At 39.6% G+C, this 26,682-nt stretch overlaps 1 protein-coding gene and 1 pseudogene across 4 annotated transcripts in view; both read right to left on the reverse strand.

Moving 5' to 3' along the window:
- Pde4d (phosphodiesterase 4D) overlaps positions 1 to 26,682 on the reverse strand; it is a 1,424,262-nt gene that overhangs the window by 1,315,464 nt on the left and 82,116 nt on the right. The window lies entirely within an intron of this gene.
- On the reverse strand, positions 7,986 to 8,506 carry LOC127212210 (post-GPI attachment to proteins factor 2-like; annotated as a pseudogene).

Consider the following 26,682-nt stretch of genomic DNA (forward strand, 5'->3'; position numbering starts at 1 on the left):
CATTCTCACTCAAATCAACACATTCTACTCCCTGTGTGCACCCCCCCTCAACAGGCTCATGACCATATCACAATGCAAAGTATATTCATTACAACGTCAAAATTCCCCGTAGTCTTTCACAGTTTCAACACTGTTTTAAACTCCAAACTCCAACGTGTCTTCTAAGACTTAAGTCTATCCCTTAACTACAAGCCCTGAAGATCCAAAAGGAAATTACCCACTTCTTGCACGCAACAGTACAAAATACACTCTACCATTCCATAAGGGAGGAATGGGAGCTTAGTGAGGAAATACTAGACTAAGGCAAGCCTGAAAACCACCAGTGCAGGCATTGAATCCATGTGTGATGTGAGGGAGCTCAGATGGTTCCACTCCTCCAGCTTTGCTCCCTGCTTCTGTCTCTTGGGCTAGTTCCACTTCCTGTCTCCAGCTCTCTCTGGCCCTTATCCCACAGCTCTGGAACATCTAATGTCTTACAGTCACAACTGTAATCCAGACTTCACTTTCACAGAATCACTAAATGGCTTCGGGACCTCTACGGACACACTTGACTTCATCCATCCCTGTAACCTCAGAGGAAGAGTCTACAGCTCCTTTACTCATCGAACCTTCATGACTGCAAACCAGAACCCTGTGATGACACTGTAAAGTTGGGTTACCAGCTTGGGGTGAACCATGTCCCCTTGAGTCATACTTGCAGCAGCTTTGATTATTTTTTTTTTATTGTTGTTGTTGTTAGAAGCAGAAACTCCTTAGGTCTTTCCTTTTACACATTGTAGGATTATCTGAGTCAGGTCTTGTCCTTTAGCCCATTGGGTAAGTCCTCACCTTGATCGTTTCTCTTTCAGGATATGACTTGATTCCAATGCTAAATATCCTGATGCTTTTTTCTTTAACTCCTCAAGATGTACATTTTGAATCTCCTGGTGGCCCCATTTGCTCCTTTTTAGTGTAGACCTGCAGAAGAGTGATGACTAATAACCATGTGACAGAGTCAATATTAGTCAGCCTAGTCTGGTTTTACTTTTAAGAATGACATAATTATCTCACATCGCGGAGTTCCACATGGGGTCTACTTGGATAATTCCTTTAACTGCGTCACCTCACGTGTGCAGTCTCCTTCTGTGCCTCATCAGTTGATCTCACAAGCACCCAATTCCTATGCTACCATGAGCTTCCTTTCACACTGGGACATACTTTTGGTATTATGATCCTCTGGATTGCTGTAGCCCTGGTTTATCACACCACTCATCCAAACACCATCAAGAATTTCAGAGAGCAATATGTAATAATACTTCATTGGAGCCACAGGCAAGAAAAGCTAGGGCATCCATTCAATTTCATTTAATCTACCTTTCAGCAATCTGGGAGGTGAAACATCTTCTGCATCCATATTGCTCTGTGTTTTGAATTGGTCCCAAAGGTACTAAGATCTAATGAGCTCCCAGAGCCCTTCAAATTCTGAAGATCGGATCATTGCTTTGAAACAAAATGGAGAAAAGAAATAAAAGCCAGGAAAACCACACAGGATCAGACACGCAGTAGTGCACAGTTGCGAAAAGGACACAGCTGATTCTGGTTGTTTCTTCCACCAGTATAAAACCACATGCTGTAAGAGACAAAGGGAATAATCTGTTCTTACAAGCTTGCAGTGCCACAGATTTGGGAGCAGTCTGTTTAAAAGAAAATGTGTGTGAGAGGAAGTCTGAAGAACTTCAATTTGACACAAGTATCATTAAGCCTTAATTGAATTGCTTCTGCTCTGCATTAGATTCCAAAGCAACAAATTATGTTAATTTATCATTTCAGAAGACTAAAATCCTCCCAGCCAGTCATAAGAATCCTCAAACTCATAGAAAATGTCTAGATAGTTTAGTGGTTTTATTGAAATTATCATTTAATTCATGATCTTGTTTTACAGAATCGCAGACAAAATATACTGTGTTCTATGCCTTACAATAAACTGATATTATATACTATTGTTCTATCAAGTGTAGCTATTGATGGGCAAACTATCCCCCTTGGAGGCTACTCAGAAGGGACCATGTGTCCTTCACCTCTGTGCTGACAGTCCTTTCATACCTCTTAGAATCTATACTCACCCTAAACAAAGAAGCACTCCAAGACAAATTCTATACACTGGACATTCCCTGTATTTGGTCTCCATGTCTCTAAGCAATCTTGCCTGCCGTATTGTCAACAAATTACTTTTATAGTCACTAAGTAGTTAGAGTGTATTCATCTTTCTCCATCGAGATGGGAAAGGTAATCATAAAAAAAAATTTTATTCTATTGAGTATGTTTGTGTGTCAGAAAGCCTTATCAAAATTTTTAATCTTGAGTAAGTTTTTTCTTTTGTGTGTGTGTATGCGTGTGATGCACATGTATAAGGGTTATATAGGGGAGGGTCACATGTATAAGGATTATATAGGGGAGGGTCACATGTATAAGGATTATATAGGGGAGGGTACCGGTGCATGGGGGGTTGACACTGGAAACCTTCCTTCATTATTCCTTCTTCTGGCTCTGTGAGGGAGACTCTCTCAATCAAACCCAGAGCTCACGAATGAAGCTAGTCTCCCTAGCAGCTTGGTATGAGGATCCACTGTCTCTGCCTTTTGAGGCCAGATGTACATGTGAACTCCCACATCCACTCAGCATTTACTTGGACTCTTGGGATCTTAACTCCATTTTTCTTCTTTGCACCAAAAAAAATAAAAAAATAAAAAAAAATAAATAAATAAATAAAAAATGCTTTAGTCACAGAGAAATCTCCTTGGCCCCAATCTTCAGTATTTTTGATCACATAACTAATATATGTTTCCTACCCAGTGATTAAGCCACTTAAAACTTGGTGATAATAATAGTGAAACAGACTATGGACAACTGTAACCCATGCCCATTATGGAAGCCCTCCTTTGCTTATTTCAAGGGAGCATCTAGAAATAAAAGAAGGAGGTCAAAGGTCAAAGGCTCGACCACACTTCTAAGCATACACGCAAAACTGTCACCCAACAGTCCAGGCAGCTAGAGCATCCAAACTATAAATACTACTAACAGGGAGGGTACAAGATGATGTGGTACCTCTTTTTGAAAAGCTAATTTTAATGTCACTACAATAATTCTAGCCGGGACTTATCCAATGTGACACACATCCCTCAATATTCCCACCTGAAAACAGACAGATCTACGCATCCAGTGTGCCGGTATCTCTATAGCACACATAGTCCAAATCCTCCTTTGGCTAAAATTCCATAAAAAGGAAATAAAATTTGCATCCTTCGCTGTCAGACCCACACTGATCTTATTCAACCTGCACATGGCCACCAGAAGCCCAACCTTGGAGGTGCTTCTACACGGCAGAGATTAAAGATACTCATCAATGTATATCTTCTCCTTTCATCAGAACAGAACACTGCTTTAATGGATTAGAGTGGAGGAGAGAGGCACGCATCCGGGTCCCATTGCTAAAGTCTCAACACTGCATCGCATGCACCCTGCCTTCTCTAGAGAACACAGTACAAGACTCCATGCCCCTAGAAGAAGATGCTTAAGCACAAGACAGAAATAAAGGGTGAGTATATGAGTAACTTCAGGAAGCATATTGCACTTCATCCTACCCCAGCCACGTTGACCTGTGCGTCCTGTCAACATCAGGACACTATGGTGTAGGGCTTGCTTTGTGGAAGTCTTTGTGTTACCCTGAATCGCACACCGTGTAATTAATCCCCTCTGCAAATATCCAATATGGCTACTAATTTTTATTTGACATTATAAATGTCCAGGCTCATTTTTACTGTCCGGACATGAAGTAGTCAGAGAATCAATGCAACAGCATTGGGCAGCCATTTTTAAAGACTGGTGGGCAAGAATTGAAAATATCACAAAAGTCAAACGTGGTCATGGGGACAACCTGCTTGAGCTCCAAGGAAAAGGCTCATCACAGATTTGTTTTTATTTTCTGAAGACAAGTTCAGCTATTTGAGGTAAGCACGGTCTGAGAAATTATAATTATTTCATGTATGAAACAACAGAGATTTAGTGTAACTCAGTCAAGACTGCCCACCCCTCCTCTGTCTGACTTTAAATCCTGCACTCTCAACCACTGTGATTCTTAATGGCAAAACCCAGATCATTATTATTTGCAATGTTCAGTCCCTCCAGTTCAGCGCCGTCTAGACTTTAACACGTGCCCATAGCGTGAAGAACAATCAATTCCGTTTGCAAGCCCTTTTCAAGGCATTCAGCTACAATGATGTGTAATAACTCTGCTCAGTGGATTAGTAAGCATATTTGACAGGAGTGAACAGTGGTGGCTGGTAAGAGGAATCTCAATACGCAGGGGGCAAGGAGAGATATTTGGAGCATAGACTATGAAGTATAAATTTTCTCTGGAAAGCTGTTACGAAAATTTACTTTCATTAGTTAGCTTGTTAATTAATTTTAGTGGACATAATTAATAATGTACTTCATTGAGACATTTTCATGCTTACATATCATTGTACTTTGTTCTTACTTGTGCCTCTGCTGCCCACCACCACTCTTACCTGCCTTGCTGATCATCTCCCACTCCTCGCCTCTCCTACTTCCGTGTCATATTCACTACCTCTCTTATTCCCCTCCTCCCCTTATCTTTAGACATCTTCTTCCCCATCATAGTCGCTTTTCTACTTTCACGTGTGCTCTTTCTCTCTCTCTCTTCTCTCTCTCTCTCTCTCTCTCTCTCTCTCTCTCTCTCTCTCTCTCTCTCTCTCTCTCCCTCTCCCTCTCCCTCTCCCTCTCCCTCTCCCTCTCTCTGTGTGTGTGTGTGTTGTAAATTTAAATCTATAGACAGTATATCATAAAGAAAATGTGATATTTGTTTTTCTGGCTCTGTCTTTTGTTAACATGATTCCTTTCAGCACTGGCCCTGTGGCTGCTTTACATTATATCTCGGTGTTGAGACCATCAGATACAGAGAATGACGAAGGAATGATAAGTTTTTGTCATGTTTAAATAGGTAAGGTATAAACTTAATTCTGGGGGTGGGGAAACAAAATTAATATTTTTTTTAAAAAGGAAATACTTCTTACTAAAAACCCGTAATTCACTTTCTATCCCATGGAAAAGAGACAAGAAACTGAAAAAAAAAAATCAGAGGTCTCTAAATTACCTAGTGACAACTTTATGTTCCAGGGAGTAGAAAAGCGCCATTAAAGTTAGTATCTCTGCAGAATGGAGGTGCTTCAAGATGTTCAATGACTTCCCCCGACAGCAGACAGCCTTAGACTCTCAAATTCAGAACAGCAAATGAGGTAAGGAAAAATAATAAGAAATGGAAAAAACAAACTAGAAAGCTCAAAGGACATGAGTCCGTGGAGAATTACCAAAGGCAGATGATGCATTTGAAAGACATAATCAAGGCCAGGTTGAGGAGCAGGCTGGCATATGCTTTACTCATATTGTCAGTGCACGAAAGAATAAGATCCTTGAGTTATCACTGAGACAGAAATAATATAGCACTTTCACAATTATCATCAGCTACAATACTGGGCAAGTGAATCACAGCATCGGTAATAATAATAAAATAAAACAAAATTATTATTATTATTATTATTATTATTATTATTATTATTATTATTATTATTATTCCAATTTGTATAAATCACAGTTGGCTTCTTTAATGGGAAGATACTGATTGTGAATAAACATAAGAATTTTTTTGGATGTTTTAAAAACTTATGTTTATGCCACTTGTATGTGGGTGCCTATGGTGGCAAGAAGAGGACCTCAGGTCCCTGGAGGTAAAGTTATAGGTGGTGCTAAAAACTAAACCTGGGTATCTAAAAGAGTGTTTTAGAATGACTGCTTTAAAAGCTATTTTTTTTTTTTTTTTTTTTTTTTTGTAGCTCCACTGTGGAAAATGTAGACCCAACAAAAGCAGACACATCAAAATGTCACTGTCCCTCCCAATCATTTGTAAGAGGACCACAGCCACTGTGGCGAGAAATTTGGCAACATTTAAGCAGCAGATGTATATGTCTTTTGAAGCAGCAGTTGCACTATTATGCGTTTAGCCCGACTTACACCAAATGGTAGGGCCGAAGAGGTTCATAGACCATTATTTATAATAGCAAAGTGTATGATCATTGTGATTTGAATACAAAAGGTTTCCATGGCCTCAAGAATTTAAAAACTTGACTTCTAGCTGTGTAGCTGCTTTGGAAGGTTCTAGAGCGATGGTTCTCAACCTTCCTAATGCTATGGCCTTTTGATACAGTTCTATATGTTGTGGTGACCCCCAAACATAAATTTATTTTTGTTACTATTCCAGAGCTAATTTTGCTGCTGTTAGGAATCCTAATACAAGTATCTGTGCTTTCTGATGGTCTTATGCAACCCCTGGGAAAGGATTGTTTAAGCCCTGGCAAAGGGGGAGAACCATTGCTATGGTCCTAAGCCTTTAGGAGATGGAATCTTGCTAGAAGAGTCATATTACTAAGGGCAGGCTTTGAGATGCCGTAACTGGGTCCCACTTCCTGCTCACTCTCTAATTCCTGGCTGTAGACACTTGGCTCCTCCCAGCTTGTCTCCTTAGCCACGATGGATGCTATCCTTTCAACTGTAAACCAAGAGGAGCCCTTCCTCCTTTAGACTGAGTCTGTGTAATATCTGGTCATAGCAACAAGGAAAGAAACCAAATAACACAAACACAGATCAATGAAATGAATTACAGTGATCTCAAACAATTGAACACCATAGTTCCCACAAGTGAGGAAACTGTTTTTATTCCAATGCGTATAGACTCCAAAATATACAATTAAGGAGGAAACATTTCTTACAATTAATAGGTAAGTATGCTTATGTACTTCATTTGCTTTCTGACCTTGTGAACAAGAAAGATTTGATAGGCAGATAGTCCCCAGGTTAGAAATGTTTGCCTTATAACTTTTTGATTTATGATGATATGAAAGCAATATATAGTCAGTATTAAAAGACTCCAAATTTAGAGTCTGACCTTTTCCGGACAAGGGATATGCAGTATGGTTCTCTTTTTCCAGCTCTGGGCAGCTGCAGTGTGACATAGCTCCCAAGCAACATGATCACAGGGTGTGTGGACTATGTTGCCCAATGTTTTGATTGGTGGGTTTTGGTTAATTTTATTTAATACAGGTATCCAATAAATCATGTGATCTATTTAGCTCTTTGTCATAAAATAAGCTCTATGCTTGACAATTTTGCCCAGCTATAGGTTAATAAAAGTGTTCTGATCATAGTTGAGGTAGGGAAAAGTGGCTAGAGACACAGCTCAATGGGAGAATGAATACACAAAGCCCTAGTTCAATTCCCAGAAGCCCACCTGCACTCTCACCCACCCACTCACATACATGCACTATCTGAGGCTAGAGAGAGGGTTCAGAAGAGAGCGGGATGAGCAGTCAAGAGCAGGGCAGGCAGTCAAGAGGCATGAGCATCAGAGTCTGGATCCCAGCACTTATGTAACAAGACAGGAATCCTACAAAGTGCCTGTAACTAACGGTTCAAGGGATCCCACTGCCTCTTCTGGCCTTCATTCACCTGTATAGGCACATGTTTGCACACACACACACACACACACACACACACACACACACACACATACACATACACACACACACAGGTAATTTTTTTTTAAAGAGAGGCTAGACTAAACTATGATGTTTGGTGGAATACATTCAATGGATTAAATGTATTTTTTACCTACAATATCTTCGTTTTAACTGTGAATTTATCAGTCCATACCCTTATTATAAATGTAGAAACATTTAATGTAAAATATATAATGAAGAATACAAAAAGGTCTTTCACCTGTAAGGAGAATTATGCTACTAGGTAAGATTTTTAATTAGATAGTTCTCTATAGAACTTGGATTTTTGTTGGTGCATTACTCCCTGATCAATAATTAAATAGAATTATAAAATGATCTCAATAGGCACCATTCATTCTAAGGTACAAACATCATCACTCAGGCGGGTGTGAGGTTCTCCACTACGCTGAGACTGAAGTTGAGGCAGCAGAGAAGGCGGTAACCCGGACATGGCGATGCACAGCTGAGGTAGTAGTTCCAATAGGCGAAGGCTGCCAAGAAGTAGGGTGCTGAGTGTGAGCCAATGCAAAAGCGACACACATAATGCTGGGGAACCTCCACATCAAATGGCAGAGCTCACTGATGGCAGGTAATTGGGCACCCCGCAGTGTGTAGACGTTGTCTCCTGAAAGTGGAAGAGCAAGGACCACAGGATGCAGAAGAAGAAGGCAACAAGTGGACAGCAGACTGTGCTCAGGGCCACCAGAGTGATGCGGAGCTGGACTAGGATCCCATCGGTCCAGTGTCAGTGGGACCTGGTACATCTTGTCAGACCCAAGATAAGGACGATGAGGTGGTTCAAGGACAGTGTCAGAAACAAACAGAAAGGATATGGGTCTGCTTCTTGGCAGAGTGCCTGGCTTCAATTTTTCATGTGTGACCTTGAACAAGTCACCTAACTATCCTGGGCTCAAAGCCATAGACTAGTAATTGGCAAAGCTAGGGTTCAAAACAAGTCTATGAGGCTCCAAGGCTCCCCCAGACTCCATCCGAATCACCTAGAGGGGTCCTGAGCCCCAAGCACTGGTGGTTTAGGGAGCTGGACCCCGTAGCCAGGGGCATGGAACAGGAGCCCGCTCCCGGCCCGGGGGTGACTGGAAGGGGTCTTTAGCTATATATTTTCAGGATAAGGTCCTGTGGGACCTACTAGATGAAAAATGTTAAATGAATTAGGATACCAGGCATAGTAGAGGCCAGGTAGGACTAGAACAGTTCAGGAGTATACATACGCCTATAAGAATTGGAAGTCTCATTGATAAACACTGCATTACCATGCTTGCCTTGTAATCCATTTGAGTCACAGAAAGTTGGGTGCCTCCCTACAGGACAGGACAGGGGTAATACGAGTTCTTTGGTTTAGAGAAAACGTGATGTATTCATTTATAAATAATAGTGAAAGTTGGCACTACAAGATATTTTTGTATGGTATTTTTCATAGACTTTCATAGATGACATGATATGATATATGATATGATATGTGACCTAATTTAACCTAATATTCAATTAGATGAGACACAATTTTCTTTTACTTGCACAGGAACATCTGTAATCCATATGCTCTGCAAGCAGAATTTTTCAAGGAAGAGAAAAAAAACACGTCAAAGTGCCCATTTAACGAAGTATTCAGCAGCTAAGTCAGATTGTTATCAATATATAATTACCATGCTACATCTGTTGAGCATTTACTATGCACTAGATACTTGTTAGATGTCTTACATTATTCATTGGATCCTTATGATAATCTGTAACAGTGGCATTATAATCTTACTGAATAGATGCAAAAGGTAGTGTACCCAGTTATCCTCATAGTCACTAATGGAAGAATCAAAAGTCACTCTTGCATCTCCTCCCTAGTTCCAGCCATTTCTTGACCCTGCCCCCAGGTCTCAGTGCAGCAGCAATGATCCTAAATATTCTGAAAGCAGTCGAGATAAAAGAAAAGAGTTGTCCTGCATCCCTAGTTGAGGAAGGTGGGTCTGTCTGTCAAATGGAGGGACATTGCTCCTGGAAGGAAACCAGTAATATGAAAAACTGAATAAAGGCAATAAGATGACAAATAACTACTTGCAGAAAAATAATGAGTTATAAATAGGACCATGAAAGGGAAGAAACATATGCTAATGATGGAGGAGGGAAAGCGAACAGGACATCTGCCCTTAGGTTAGGTTACATAAACACTTTTGTAGTCATTGTTTTCTAAGAAATGCTAAAGCAGTGCCTCCATCTGTAGGACTGAGAACTTGAACTTGAAACCCAAGCACATCTGGCAGAGGTGTCCCTTTGAATAACAACTGTTGGAAGGGCATGCTGCATGGTTTTCATGTCTAACTACTGACTTTTTTATCTTAGCCATTCTGATGGGTGTAAGATGGAATCTCAGAGTCCCATGAAAGTCTTCATTTACCAGGAAAGTGGAACAGAGGGGAGGACATCCTACTGGGGCTCTAGGTGAGAGAAGCACGGGAGAATGGAGAAATAGAAGGATCCAGAGGGCCCTAGAAACCTACAAGAAGAACATTATGAGGGGCAGATCTGGGCCCAGGGGTCCTGCTCAAACTATGGCACCAGCCAAGGACAATACATGCAGTAAATTTTGAACCCCTACCCAGATCTAGCCAATGGACAGGAGAGTGGGGACTGACTTTCACAGGAACTCTGATGCCCTGTATTTGACCACGTCCCCTGGATGAGGAGGCCTGGTGGTACTGAGAGGAAGGATAGCAGGCTACCAAGAAGAGACTTGGTACCCTATGAGCATATACAGGGGGAGGACGTCCCCCTCAGTCACAGTCATAGGGGAGGGGAGTAAGGGGAAAGTAGAAGGGAGGGAGGGAGGAATGAGAGGATAAAAGGGAGGGGATAACAATTGAGATGTAATATGAATAAATTAATAAAATATATTTTTTTAAAACTCTGATTGCTGAGTCACTCCACACTAAATATCTTTTTGACAGCTAACAAAGCATAAAGGCATATAGTAAAAGTCTTCTCATAATGAATTACAGAAACAATCCCTGAAAGCACAGTATTGATGGTATTGCAGAAGCCAGAGGCCTCAAACCACACCAACGTCTCATTGCAATGAACATTTGTAAGTAAAGCTGTTTGGACAGAAGGGGGACACATAGTGACAGACTATAGCTTCCATGGTGAGATGTTTTGTTTTGTTTTTAATTTTTAAATTTTATTTTCTTTTGGGGAGGTTACAAGAGTGGCGGGCAGATATTGAAGACCTGGGAAGTGAGTGGGATTGAGGCTCACGATGTAAAATTTACAAAAAACCCAAAAAATTTATGTTAAAAAAAAGGACCTTTCCTTTTACTAAAAATACCTGCTTCAAAAATGTATAAATTTCAGGAGAATTTTTAAAGACATTTTATAAATTTCACTTGCTTTTCTTCTAAGTAAAAGTTTCTATTTATACTCAGATATTTTGTGAAAATTCACATTAAGGCTTTAGCCAAACAGGTGGGTATCTACTGAACCTCTTTTTCTTGAGTCCGTAAGGCAGGTTGCTTCCAAGATTTTTTTGAGAAACTTAATCCTAGCATATTTTAAATGGGGACTACCGTCATCTTATTTTATTTCAAGTTGAACAAATTATACAATTATTTTGGAAAAGAGGAGTGCAATTTCTTAGCACATTTTCTCAGAATAATATTTATTATCTTGGAGGATAAGAACATATAGATCTTCAATTTTACACAACCTGATGGATTATTCTATGGGCATCAGGACTCTAAAGCTAAGAAGCACACTAAGGCTGGTAGAGGAATGGAACACAGCTGAAATAATTGTTACACAGACAGTAGTTTAGATGGATTATCAAACTATGAAGAGATTGGCAAAGTAGCTACTTAGATTCTGTGTGTGTGTGTGTGTGTGTGTGTGTGTAGGTGTGTGCATAGGCATGTATGTATAGGTGGTTGTAGGTGTGTATGTGTGTACATGTGTTGCATGTATGTAGGTGTGTGTGTTTGTGTGTATATGAATGCATGTATGTGCATGTGTGTAGATGTGTGTGTTTGTATGTGTAGGTATGTGTGTTTGTATACGTGTGGGAGGGATACGTGTTTGTGTCTATAGGAGTGTATAGGTGTGTGTTTATATGTATAAGTATGTGAATGTGTGTGTGTGTGTGTGTGTGTGTGTGTGTGTGTGTGTGTGCAGGCATGCATGTAGGTGTGTATGTTTAGTATGAGAATCCATCTGAATCTTTCAATATAGTTGATTTTCCTTTGTTTGTTTTTTTGTAACAGGGTTTCTCTGTGTAGCCTTGGCTGTCTTTGCTTTGTACACTAGACTGGCCTCAAACTCACAGTGATCTGCCTGCCTCTGCCTCCCAAGTGCTGGGATTAAAGATGTGGACCACCACAATACAGTGGATTATTAATAATTTGTGCATTAAAGCTTCCTGGGGCTTCTAGAAATTTCTCCAGACAAATGCTAATGTGAGAACTTAAGAATGACAGCAGTCACCCATTGACCTTAAATAATACCAGGCTACCCGGGTCAAGAAGTATGGCTGTAGCTTGGTTCTGAGATTGCCTGTAGTGTTAGACTATACAGAAGCATCCATTAATAGCCCAGACACAAAGGTAAGAGTCGGATTGTATCACAGTCTGACATTAATCTTCAACAAAGATTTTAGAAGCCCGCCAGCTTTTATTTATCTCCCTAAGCTCCCTCCTACACAGAGTCCTACACTTTAATAACAGCACTTGTATTGAAAAATGAATAATGATAAACTCAAAATAACTTGTGGTGTGTTTCACAATGGATAAGAATAAGCACAAGAATTCATCTTTGCTAGCCCAGTCTTCAAAAGGAAATCAGAAAACACCCCTTCACTCCAAACTCCTCTGAATTGGCATCTGATCGCCCACTGCCTACTTGCAGGCAGCAGCCATCACTCACACATGTTTAGAAGCAAGGTAGAGCACTTGGTACACTGTCTTAACAATAAATGGAACCTTCTTGCTTCACATCTGACTTCAGACACAGGAACAGCTAAACAGCCAGCTTATGGTTTTAATAAGAGTTCATGGCTTGCATATGCTCCTAATATAATCTTCCTGGCTCTTGCCCCATAACCCACTAATAACCTTCATCACTGCAATTCATTGTCTCCCTTGAATATTCTTTTCTTTATGTGACTCTACATTTATATTAATTCTCTCTCTGTGGCTGTAAGTTCAGAGAGAATTTGAAAATTGAAGCTATTTTCAGATCTTGATATTCATTATAGAACTTCAGTTATTATTACTTCCATTAGAAAACTTAAAGCCTTTCTTTGCTTCACCATCTCCCACATAAACAAATTAAACTAAAGCTTTTGATTCCAGGCCAGCCTGCTCATAGATATTTTATACTCAAGAAGCCCGCATTCAATTATTCCATAGAAAGACTGGCTTTGTCTTGAGGATAAAAATCTATGGGCCAGTCTCTCTTTTCTGTTTGAAATCAGGCATTTATAGGATAGCTGGAACTAGCTAAAAAAGGAGTGGTTTTCAGTAAATAGTGGAATATTCTGCTATTCTCTTTACATTAGATATTGTCTTTCCTACTTTCTCTATAAATAAAATGTGGCACTAAATGTCCTTATGTTTTAAATCTTTTCTTTTTAAATTAGCATTTACTAATTCTGCCTATCAGGTTTCAATGGACTGTTTCATCACATTTGTATCATGTTCACTGATCTAATCCAGCTACCCTTCATCTACCCTTCCCAACCTCTAGCAGTGGAAGTACTCTGGAAAGTCAGTAGTACTTGTCTTTCTATGCCTGGCTTATTTCACTTAATTCAATGCCTCCCATTTCCATTTAATTGTGATGCAATAGATAGAATTTTATTTTTCTGAGAGCTGAATAATATTCCTCTTTCTTCCTCCCCACCCGTGTGTGTGTGTGTGTGCGCGCACGTGCGCGTTTTTTTCCTCTGCTGTAGACTAGTTCTATGTCTTGATTATTATGAGTCCTGCTCCAATAAAGATAAGTGTGCAGTTTAAAGTTTACCGCCTGTATTGTCCTTGGCTGGTGCCTTAGTTTGAGCGGGACCCCTGGGCCCAAATCTGCCTATCATAATGTTCTACTTGTAGGTTTCTAGGATCCTCTGGATCCTTCTACTTTGCCATTCTCCCATGCTTCTCTCATCTAGAGTCCCAATAGGATGTCCTCCCCTCTGTCCCAGTTTCCTGGTAAGTGAAGGCTTTGGTGGGACATGCCCCTTGGGCTAGTATGCAGATATAAGTAGCCAATGGTCAGAACATTCTCCACACTTGAGTGGAGAGTGGGATATGACTTTCTCACATACTCTGGTGCCTCACATTTGACCATGTCCCCTGGAGGGGGAGACCTGGTGGCACTCAGAGGAAGGACAGCAGGTTACCTAGAAGAGACTTGATACCCTATGAGCATATACAGGGGGAGGTAATCCTCCTCAGGAACAGTCATAGGGGAGGGGAATAAGGGGAAAAGGGGAGGGAGGGAGGAATGGGAGGATACAAGGGATGGGATAACCATTGAGATGTAACAAGAATAAATTAATAATAAAAAATTTAAAAAATAAATTAAAAAAAGATGAGTGTGCAGGAATTCCACTGGCGTGCTGACTTCCTTTCCTTTGGATATATATTCAGAATTGGGACAAGTGGAACATATGATCCATCTATTTTTAGTGTTTTAAGGAATACGCACTATTTTCCTATTTTCCGTAACAGTTGATCTAGTCTATACTCTACCAATACAATAAGAGCCTTCCTTTTTCTCCACATCCTCATCAGCATTAGGGTTTGAGGTTGTTTTGATGGTAGTTATTCTAACTAGGATAAAATGATACAACATCATACTTTTGAATTTCCCTAATGGCTAATTGTATATAAGTGGCTTTTTAAAAATGTATTCATTGTCCATTTGTCTGTCTTCCTTTGGAATGACACTTATTCAGATCCCATACCCAATGTTAATTGGATTGTTTGGGGATATTGTTGTTAGGATTTGGTTTTTTGTTTTGTTTTGTGAAGTCCTTTATTAATCCTATGTCAGAAAAATAATTGGAAAATTGCTGCCCTATAGGTTGTGTTTTCACATGGTGTTTTGTTATCTATAAAGATACCTTTTATTTTAATGCAATCTACTCTATTTTTGCTTGTTTCCAGTGCATTTCATACCTTTACACTCTCTCTCTCTCTCTCTCTCTCTCTCTCTCTCCTAGTGTCTTGAAATATACCCTGCTTGTTTTCTCCTACTGGCTTAATAGCTCTGGTATTATAGTTAGGTCTTTGGTCCATTTTTGAGTTGATTTTATTCAAGGTGAGATAGAGGCCTTTCTTCACTCAACAATGAAAAAAGGGTACCTAGCTTTACCAACACCATTTGCAGAAGAGGCTGTCTTTTCTCCAGTGCCTGTTTTTGTAACTTCTCTGAGAATCAGCTGCCTCTAGGAGCATGGGTTTGCCTCTGTGTTTATTGTTCTGCTCCATTGATCCCCATTTGTTTCTCTTTCAGTCCCATCCTATTCTGGTTAACACGGTTCTGTAAGGTGTTAAAAGCAAGAATTGTCTGTGTGCCTCTATGAGACCTGCTTAGTTGGTTCTGTGGGCTGTGTTCTGGTATCCCAACCCCTTTGGCTCCTACAATCCTTCTCCTTCTGCCCCTGGGTGGGGATGGGTTTCCCTGAGCTCTGCCTAATCTTTGGGTGTGGTTCTCTGCATATGCTCCCATCAGTCACAGAGCCTGCGTGGGTCTACCCTAGGACCTCCGCAGTGGGAATGGGGATGTCTCTGACTCTTTTGCCTGCTCTTGGGCCCCTTTTCTCCTACCGAGTTACCTCACCCAGCCTTGATATGAGCATTTGTGCCTAGTCTTATTGTTCAGTTGATATCACTGGGAGGCCTGTTTTTTTTTTTTTTTTCTGAAGGGAAACAGAGGAACGGTAGATCTGAGGAGGGGGACTAGGAATAGTAGAGGGAGAGGAACTGGGAGTAGTGGAAAGTGAGAAGGCTATGGTCAGGATGTATTGTATAAGAGAAAAATAAAGAAAAAGGAAAAAATCCAGTATTGTCTTGTACCCAGCTTTGCTTTTTTTTTTTTTTTTTTTTTTTTTTTTTTTTTAATTCAAAGTGGCTTGGCTATTCAGGCTGCTTCCAGAAGAATCTTAATTATTTTTCCAGTTCTATAAAGAATGATATTGGAATTTTTATTGCAATTACATTTAGCCTATAAACTGATCTAGAGTGGGATGGTCATTTTTTAACAATATTAATTATTCCAATTGACGAAAGAGATTGCTTTACTCTTATATCTTCAGCCTTTTTCATCAGCATATTCTAACTTTTATTATAGAAGTCTTATGGATTCATGGCTAGATTCATTCCAAGGTAATGTGTGTAGCTCTTGGAAGTGGGATTGATTTCTTGATTTCACTCTCAGAAGTCCCGTTAATGATATAGTAAATTACTACCAGTTTTCAAAGAGTTTTTTTTTTTAATTTGGCAACTCTATTGAAATTTTTAATAGTTCTACTAGTCTTGTGATGAAGTCTTTACATATCATCTGCGAAACAGGAATAAATTCATTTCCTTTCCCCACATTGGTGTGTTTTTCAATTAGCCTTCTTCTCTAATTGGTCTGGATAAACCTTTCAAGGTTATGATGAGTAAGAGCAGGTAGAGTGAACATTTTTGTTTTTGGTCTTAGAAGTAATACTGTCAGTTTTCCTTTCAAAGTCATGTTGACTGAAAGCTGATATACACCGCCTTTGTTACGTTGAGGCACACTTGCTCTATACCTGATTTGTTTGAAGGCTTTTGTCACAAAGAGGTGATGAATTTTATAGAAATCTTTTTCTGCACCCATTGAAGTAATGGATGAGTTTTACTCCTTATTCTATCATTGTGATGTATTAGGTTTACTAATTTGCATTTGTTGAACAATCTTTGCATCCTTATGAATGATCTTACATGTTGACTGACCTTTCTGATGTTCTATTGGATCCAATCTGATAGTATTTTATGAAGAACTTCTGCATATACTTTCATCAGTGATATTGGCAATAGACTTTCTCTTTCTCTGTGTGTACGTATGCATGAGTTTTTACCTCTTTTTTAAAGACTTCCTGGGAGAGTAGATCATTCTTATCTCTTTTTACTCCTCTTTTTAAAAATGCTATTTTGAAGCATTGCTCTTTAAAAAAACAAGCCAACCCCCATGATTTGGCTTTTGAGCTCTAGCATACTCGATCTACCATTTCCTCTTAACTTCAGCCTGTAAAGGACACTTTGTCCCTCAGCTTTTGCAGTACAATTCTGTTGATCATTGTGTCTCTAACTATGACAAGGTTTCTTATCTTGGAGTCCCTGAGTCACAGCTAGAACATAATTAGCGAAACCTAGTTATAATAAAGAATCAGTGGGGATAAATAAGAGTTAGCCTTTGTGTGTATGCATTCAAAACGCATATACCTATCATTTCTTACTAGTTTGATGAGGATGATGGTATGTTTGAAATTCACACTTTTCTATGTCTATTCATTTTAAAATGTCTCCAATTATCAAAAACACAAAGCCCATCTTCAAAGAGTTTATATCCTAAAAAGCAACATAATATTTACATGTAACCATTCTAAAAGCTCATACGAACTAAGTGAATAGGAAATATTTAAAATAGTGCTACATGCAGTACTATTGCAGAAAAGTAAGTAACCATTTTTGGCTTGTGTAATGGGTAGGGATTGTCAAGGAAGTTTATTTGAAGCTCACTTGAAGAAGAGACAGGCCTGGCACCAGTAAGATAAAGTATGGGAATTGGAAAATGCACAGTGTATGTAGTTTAAGATGCTGAAACCTGAAGACCCTCCCTAAGCATGGGCTCCCCCATCCAATGGGCTGTGGTCCAATCACAGAGAAAACATCTGAGCAGAAGCTTCTGCTGTCCTCTGATTCCTGCCACTGTTATGATGTGGCCAGCTCCTGCTACCACAACTTCCTTGCTATAATAGATGATACTTGTAAACTGTAAGCAAGAATAAATCTTTTTTTAAAAAACATGCCTTTATCAGGTATTTTGTCTCAGTAACAACAACAAAGAAAGTAGCTAATACACCAAGGTCTGCAGTTCACAACCAGCTATAGCTCCAGCTCCAAGGGATCTGATGCTCTCTTCTGGCCTTTGTGGCCACAAACACACACACACACAGACACAAATATATATATATTACTAAAATAGCTGGAACTAATACAACAAACAGAGAAGTCATATGATCCAGTTTCTGAGTTAGAACACTTACCCAATCTACACTCTTGTAAATGGATTAGGATCAGGTAAAGCTGGTGGGGAAATGTGACACCACTTGGACAGGAAGTGATTAAAGAAACTGTCTGCCAAGAGATTGTCAAAAGAGATAAGAGCAAGTCAAACCCTCAAACATTTAAACGCACTATAGGATTCTATCCAATGAAAGGCAAATGAAAAAGACAGAAAATCTAGACATGAAATTTTGTGTTAATTCTTTAAGGTAAAACTTGACAAGCAAAATAAATTACTTAGAGAACATTGTCAGGATAAGTAGAAAACTACCTGGAAGTCATACACAGTTAAACTGGTATACTTTTTAATACCAGAAAAAAATTCCATATGGGTTAAGATTTAATACAAAATATATATTTTTAAAAATGATAGAAAAAGTGTATCTAATCTTGAGATTAACAACAAAAGCAAAGGGGACAGGAAAGATTCACCTCCTACCCCAAGGGGGAGGAAGTAGGAGGAGGACACTCATCAATTCCTGCCAAGTTCCAACTGTGCAAATGATGAAGTCACTGGGATCTGTGGTTCAGTCCCATGTTCTACATTCATGAGTCCACATACAACTTAGCACGCAGCATGGTGGCCTGTGGTGGCACTCGGGGAGTAGAGGGAAGAAACGAGCAAGTCAATGGCCAGACTACAGCTATCTCAACAAAACAAAACAATGCTTATTGTTAATGCAGTTCATCTTTAAAGAGAGGAGGGCCGGAGGGTGACTCGGCTCGTAACAGGGCTTGCATGCACACCTGATGAATTGAGTCCACATAGAAGTGGAAAGAAAACCAACTCTACAATAATGTCCTATGACCTCCACACATGTACTGCAGCATGCATGGGCCCTTCTATCATATATACAAACATACATATGATAATGATAAAGTGTTTTTTTTAAAAACAAAAACCAAAAGTAGACTTCTCAAGTGAAAATATATTGAGAGAAAAAGTTGAAAGGTAAAGAGGAAAATACTCATAGACAATCCATAAACAAATAGATTCCTACCGGTGTTGTCTTTAAATGTCAGTAGAAGTAGCAAGAAACTAAGCACCAGAAAAATAAAATAAGCAAAGAACATTAATAGGCAATTCCCAAAAGGCAGAAGTTGCCCAGCCTCACAAGCAATATGAGAAATGCAAACAGAGACACAGTAGACACTATTTCTTTTGAGTCAAGTTGATGATATTTTTAATTCCTTTATATGGGATGAAACATGCACTCTTCAGTATTCCTCATGGTAAAATAAGTGAAGGGAAAAAAATGTCTGGATAACAATTATATAAAAAGCAAAGAATACATAGATGAGCATACTGTAGCCTTCAGGCTCAGCTTCCAGAAGTGTGTCTGGTGGAAATGTGCCTCTTTCAACTGCCAGGGGACATAAAATAATTTTTATCATAGCTAGAAGTTTAAATTTGATTGGATAAATGAATGCTCTCTAATCATAAGAAAATCCTATTCTAAAACGTGTATTGGTGGAGAATATCTAACGGTAAGGGAGGACATTCAGACCACTTTGTTAAAAGAGGGAACTAGGTATAAAGTCATACTACCAACCAAAGAGAATTTGGAGAATTAATTCACTTGCATTGAATTAGTTTATAGCAGTAGTTGTGGCAATCTTAAACATAGCTACAGAAAACACACACACACACACACACACACACACACAGAGCAACTAAACAAGCAGCTGGCTGACTCTTACATTAATAACAAAATTCAAACAGTGGGGTTTCAGCAAACCTTCACTGCTGTGATGGAGTATGCCTGGTGTCACTAGCGATATATTTCCTCATACCAGTGTCTTCCTCCCGGTCCCTCCTTCCTGCTAAACTCTGACGCAGAGGAGAGTGCAAAAAACCCGCATTGCCCTTTGACATAAAAACAAAGAAAGAAGAGAGAGACTCGGGCTATGACCGTGCTGTCCCGAGGACTTCCCAAGTTCTCCACATGGGACATGGATTGAAGAAAATAGGGAAGGAAACACTGACCAGATCTTTGAGCTGGGAGGATCGTGGCGACAGCCCTGATGTAACTTAACGTGCAATACTCAAACACCTTTCAGTGGCTTCCATCTCTCTCAGGATATGCTGATTACTAAGAACACTGCTTTGTACAGAACAGGGCACGTGGCACGTTCTCATTTATTTCCAATATGTTTCATTTTCAAAGGTCCGTACAGAGTCTCTGAGGGTCTAAAAATAACACACGGATGAGTTCAACAATCGATAAAACCATAGTTTCGAACAGCATCTCGGCCAACCTGTATTTCATTCTGACATTTCTACCTGGCACTTATAACCAGTGACATTTGCATATATCAATGGAAAAGGCATGTTTCGATTTCATTCATGCTTCCAGGGAGGTTAACTGTGTAGTTGTTAATTCCTTGGCTCCTGGTGCTGTCCTTTCTAAACTGCACATGTGAGATCATTGAGAAAGTACTAACTCTATACTGAAAGTAATTTGATGGGGGTGAAAGTGAGAATAGCTTTCTGAAATGGGGGTGGGGGGGGCATAAAAGGACATAAACGCCCACGCAAACGACTGTGTGTTTAACAAGGGAAGTCGTCTTAAAGGTTACAGACTGGCGTAGGAACTATGCTATTTACCAATGGTGGAGAAGGAAAAATCTCAAAGATACATAAAGCTCACTCTAAATATTTGCCAGTCTATTTTACTTAAGACCAGTGGGCATTAGCAGGGTGAGCTAAGAACACAGAGAACTCCAGGCTCCAGGATCCAGTTTCCTTGGTCAAGAGCATGCAGTTATGCTCAAAAGTGCCCAAGGGTTTCAGCTGTACGCCAAGGCTCGGCTATACCGCTCAAAGACACCTATATTACCAAGCACAATTCTTTGGGGATATGGATCTTTAATTTATTACAGTCTATGTTAGCTCAGTTATCTTAGCTGGTTTCCATCATGATTTTACTTACTATCATTTTCTTGTGATCTCATGCCTTAAAACTCACTTGATTCTTTGCTGTGTTGACCTTTATAGCCACTTCAGAGAAGAGAAAATAACAAAAGAATATTTTGTAAAGAGAAAATGTAATTATTAGCCAGTTTCAGAGCTTGTATTTGGTGGAGAAGGTATCATGTATATTAATTGCGTCTGACTTTTCTTCACATTCAGGCACTCCAAGAACGATTATTTTAAAGCAAAGTCATCTACTTACCAGACTAACACAGAACAAACCATGGTGCTATAAGAGCTGACAGCATTTCTGGGAACAGAGTTATTAGGTCATAAATTTAAGGCAGGCACATAGACGCCTGATCCACCAAAACATTATGTATTCAACTCTACAGAATAAAAAAAACAAAACCTTCCGTTCTATTTTGAACACACAGAGAGAGAGAGAGAGAGAGAGAGAAAGAGAGAGAGAGAGAGAGAGATCTTTGTAATTACACCAGTAGGAGTCTTAGGCTGTGTGAGCAGGTTTTCTGTTTTTATATATTCAGGCAAAAAAAAAAAAAAAATGTGTCCTTTCATTCTGAGGATGCTCCTTTGTTTCCTCCCACCCTCCAGCAACAAACACTCATTCCTAAACTGCTTCTCTTGCTTACCTTGAGCAGAAAAATCTGGAAAGGGAGACTTCCTCCTGTGAGCAAACATCAGAATGTGACCAAGGGAAATGAAAGCTCAGTCCCTGCCAACAACAGAAACCTTCGACACTGGACACTCTATAGCAGGAAAATACAGGGAGCTAACACCCCATCTAATCTCAGTGCTTTCATACCAGATATTTCAATGAAAACAATTTGAGGCCCTGACGTAACAGAAGGTGGCCTTTGCATAATGTTTAGTTTCTAGTGTCTCCAAAACGTATCTGATATTTATTTATGCTCCAACTATATTAAGCCTGAAATGGAAAAGCTTCTAGAATTTCCAAAGTGCTTACATAAAACTGTCTGTATAGTTGTTAACAAACAAGTTAGCAGAAAATACTTTCAAGTTTGACATATGCGCCCCTCTTATTGCTTCCCTTCCCTGCCCCCACCCCACGGTCATGAAAGTTTCTTAAAAGATTTTAATGCAGAAACCGTGAGTGTGCTGTCAAAATCTCCTCAGTTCCTTTTTTTTTTTAATTTTAATATCTGGAAAGAATCCTAAGAAAGTTTGTAAAATGTCTCAGATTTAAAAAAAAAAAAAGCAGATATTCAAGATCAAAGATCCCACGGGACAGTCAGTAAGGAGGCTTTATCAGTGTGCTTAAAAAAACAAACAGCTGGGTGTGGTGGTGCACACCTTTAATCCCAGTATTCGGGAGGCAGAGGCAGGCAGACTGATGTGAGTCTAGGACTGCCAAGGCTACACAAAGAAACCCTGTCTCGAAAAGACAAAAACCAAAACACAAACAAACAAACAAAAACCCGAGAGCCCCTTATAAATGGGCTTAAAAAGTTAAAAGCCACTAATAACACTAATTAAATAATCGAACAAAGCTTCAGTGTCAGAACAGGGTTACATCCAGTTGAGTTCTTCAACAAAAGTGTCCCATGGAAATCCCCAAACAACCCAGATGATTCCCAAGATAATAGGCTGCTCTATGCAAATAGAGAGGAAGGCCCTATTGTTGAAGACAGCACCCATACAACTGTCAAGCTGGTGCTTAACGGAACCATCACCCTCTCTTCTAGTGTCTTTTGTCCAAGAGTTCTGTGCAATCTACCAAACAAGAAATGTAAACACCAACCTAGCCACAAAGCCTTTGATCTACGAAGCTGTCCTGCCTGCAAAATATGCAAGGGCAAGCTGGGCAGTGGTGGTGTATGCCTTTAATTGCAACACTTGGGAGGCAGAGGCAGGTAGGTCTCTGTGAGTTTGAGGCCAGCCTGGTCTACAAAATGAGTCTAGACAGCTAGGGCTACACAGAGAACTTTGTCTCTAAAACCCAAAACCCAAAACCAAAACCAAAAAACAAAACAAAAACAAAAACAAAAACAAAAACAAAAACAAAATATGCAAGGGTACAAAACTTGAGGGAGTAAGGAGCCAGTGTCTGAGTTGACTTAAGGCTCACTCAAGGAGATAATACCCACACCTGACACTGATTGAATGGCCACGAACCAGAGACCAGATAGCCCAGAGATCTGGGGTAAAACCAAGTACTACTAATTTTTTTAAAACATAACAATAAAATTACTCCTAATGATATTCTGCTATACTCAAAGATGAATGCCGTATTCGCCCATCACTAAACAGAGACACTTTCTCCACAGCCAGACAATACTCAGAGAGAGAAAGGGAAAGAGGGGCGGAGCATGGACGGACAGCAGAGACAGAAAGATAGAGACAGAAACAGAGAGACAGAGATAGAGACAGAGACAGAGAGACAGAGATAGACAGACTTTGGAACACATAGCTCTAAATTGGATGTCTCCATCAAATCCCTCCTCTCAGAGCTCAGGAAACCCCACAGAAGAGGAGGTGAAAAAAGTGTAAGAGACAGAGAGGATGGAGGACACCAGGAGAGCAAGGCCCTCTAAGTTAACTAAGCAAAGCTCATATTAACTCACAGAGACCTGGAGCAGCAAGCACAGGACCAACATGGGTCTACACCAGCTCTTCTGCCTATGTATCATAGCTTTCGGTTAATATGTCCATGCGACGCCTGAGTGTGTGAACCGATGAGCCCCTAATTCTGCTGCCTTCTCTTGGGATTCTGTTTCTTCTGTTGGTTTGCCTTGTCTAACTCTGATGTGGTGCTTTTTGTTTTAGTTTATCATTATATTTCATTTTTGTTATGTTTGGTTATGATTTTTAGAAGCCTGTTTTTGTGCAATGAGAGACAGAAAAGGGGTGGGTCTCGATGAAGGGGAGGGGAGAAGCAACTCGGAAGAGCAGAGGGAGGGGAAACTGTAATCAGAATATATTTTGTGAGAAAAGAACCAATTTTTTAATAAAAAGGAAAAATAAAAAATAAAATTCTGTTGAACTGAACTCTAAACAATTGCTCCATGTACCATAAAATTATCATATTCTGCTTATGTGAAGGAAGTTAAATAAACCTAAACAAGGTAGCAGGGAGAATTGTATTTTTAAAACAGCAATCAGGGAATGGGCAGTGGCAATTTAATACAACATTACTCTTGTGTGTATCAAAATGATTCTCACCTTGTGATCAAGGCTGCTACAATAACATTGATATTAATTGCATTTTACTATTTTTCTAATTCTTTTTAAAATATTTAAACAAAATTTTATATAAACTCTAATCCAAGTTAAGTATGATATATAATTACTTAATTAATCCATCCCCAGATGATTTTTCGCAAATTTAATTTCATAACAAAATAATGAGGGCCATTTAATTCATATGGCAGGAAGGGAGGAATGGGAAGTCTGAGGGGACCATTTTAAAGTATTGATTTAAAGTTCAGTTAATTTGTAGAGTGATTAGATGATAACACAAGGTTGAGGCCTGAAAACTGCATCTAAAAGTGATGTCATACACACATACAAAAATGGTAAAAACAAAACTTTAATTTTACCTAATGTCTCCTTATGTTTATTTTATTTCCTGCACTACAAAATCACAATATAAGTATAAAGTTCATTGACTTGGTACAATTGAGCTATGAAAAGACAGCTATATGCATAATATCTATCTCTGTCTCCAGAAAGCCTAACTTTTGATCTAACAGTAACATAGAGATGCTGACTTCAAATGTCCCTCAACAACTACAGAAGACGTATATCTTAAATTATCAATCCACCAGAGGAATAGAATGTTAGTTTGGCTAAACTCTTCTGGTATTAATGATGTTGAAGCCACTCCACTTCTACATAAAGGCAAAACTTCCAAGATGGATGGAGCTCAGTTGAAGATGCCAAAAGAAAAGTTCCCTTTCATCTCTAATTCTACTGGACCCTCTGCTGGACTCCTTACAGAGCCAAAAGGGAGGACTGGACCAAATGCACTCATAATTCAGTTGTGTTCTGCAGCATTACAGATAAGAGCATCATCTAAAATAATACTTTTATTAATTCTTTGAGAATGTCATACAATATGTTTTGATCTTATTCACTTCCTTTCCCCAATTCATTCCAAATCCACTCCCACATCCCTCCCTAATGACTAATATCTCTCTCTCTCTCTCTCTCTCTCTCTCTCTCTCTCTCTCTCTCTCTCTCTCCCTCCATCCATAAAGTCCAATTTATGCTTTTGGGAGTGGGGCCTGCCCTGGAGCATGGTCAACAAGGGGTTACACTCTTATAGAAATTAACTCATATTCTCCCAGTAGTTATCAAACACCAATAGCTCCTTGCCTATGGATGGGACTTCATGCTTTCCTGACTCCCTTCATGCTAGGACTTTTGTCTAGCTTGAGCTTTCACAAGTCTTGTGCATGCTGTCACAGTGAATGTTAGTGTATATAGGCAGCTAAGTACCCTGCAGTGTCCAGAGGACAGTTTCCTTGTAATCATCTACCTCCTCAACCTTTTATAATCTCTCTTCCTTGAAGATCCCTGAGCTTACCAGGAAGGATGTGATAAAGACATTCTACTTAGAACTAAGCACTCCACAGTCTTTTATTCTCTGCATGTAAAGCATTTGTAAGTTCCTGTGTTCATCACCACTTACTGCAAGAAACATCTCTGATTAGGACTGAGAGATATATTCATCTTTGGGTGTAGCAGTAAGTCATTAGGATGCATTATATTGGTATGTTCATTTAGTAGAATACTATTTGTAGGTTTTCCTTGAAGGCCAATGGTCCATCTAGAGACAGAATCTTGGCCTCATTGACAGTATAAGGTATGTGCGGGGGGTTGCTCTGATGTATTGTGATGCTAATTAATAAAAAGCCTTCACACCTGGGCAAAGCAAATAGGATAGGTGTGGCTAAGGTTCCTGGGCTAGGGGGGAGAGAGAGAGAGAGAGAGAGAGAGAGAGAGAGAGAGAGAGAGAGAGAGAGAGAGAGAGGGAGAGAGAGAGAGAGAAAGTCTTAGGAAGAAGAGAGACCAGAGAAGAGAGGAGTAGGTTACACCATCATGGGTTAGGTGGAAAAAAAGCACATGCCTGGTATGGATGGATATTTGGCCCAGATAAAGAACATTAGCAAGTATATGAGATTATGAATGGAAAGTAGCTTGGTAGAAATTATTAGAAGCAGATGGCATGGGATTGGGGCAGGGACATGGGATATTGGGATACCTGCCCTACTATGGAAAGTAGTTTAGGGGATTCATATCTGCCTTGCCCCAGGTTAACTAAGGCTATTTTAAAATATAATAGATGTCTGTGTATTGATTGATTGCTAGCAGGTTATACTGCCATAATAACAATTATAGGCCTGATAATAAACATTATTAGGCCATACTGGTAAATTAACAACAAGTGGCACTCAACGTGGGACAATTATTAGGCAATACTGATAATTTAACAACAACAGGTATAGGTTCCAGCTCATGGAACAGGCCTTAAACCCAATCAGAGGATAGTTAGTTAAACAATTCATGCCACTGTTGTACTGGTGGGCATGTCTTCCCAGGACAGTCATTATTGTATTTCATAAGGTTAGCAGCTGAGTATGACTAGAGATTACTTTTCTCTTCCAGTAACACCTTGCAGCACTGTGAATGCTAATCCAGTAGAGATAAAGCTTCCAGGTCCCACCTGATTTCTTTGTGTTTTGACTTAAGAATGTGGTGTCTTGTTTGCTGTGAGATTATATCTTCTAGTATCTTCAGAAGCTACACATGTAAACTCTGGCCAACATGACTTCCCAAATAGAGCTAACCAAGGATGACACCAATGGACATG

This window comes from Acomys russatus, chromosome 30, assembly GCF_903995435.1.
Source record: "Acomys russatus chromosome 30, mAcoRus1.1, whole genome shotgun sequence".
In the NCBI taxonomy this organism is placed as follows: Eukaryota; Metazoa; Chordata; class Mammalia; order Rodentia; family Muridae; genus Acomys; species Acomys russatus.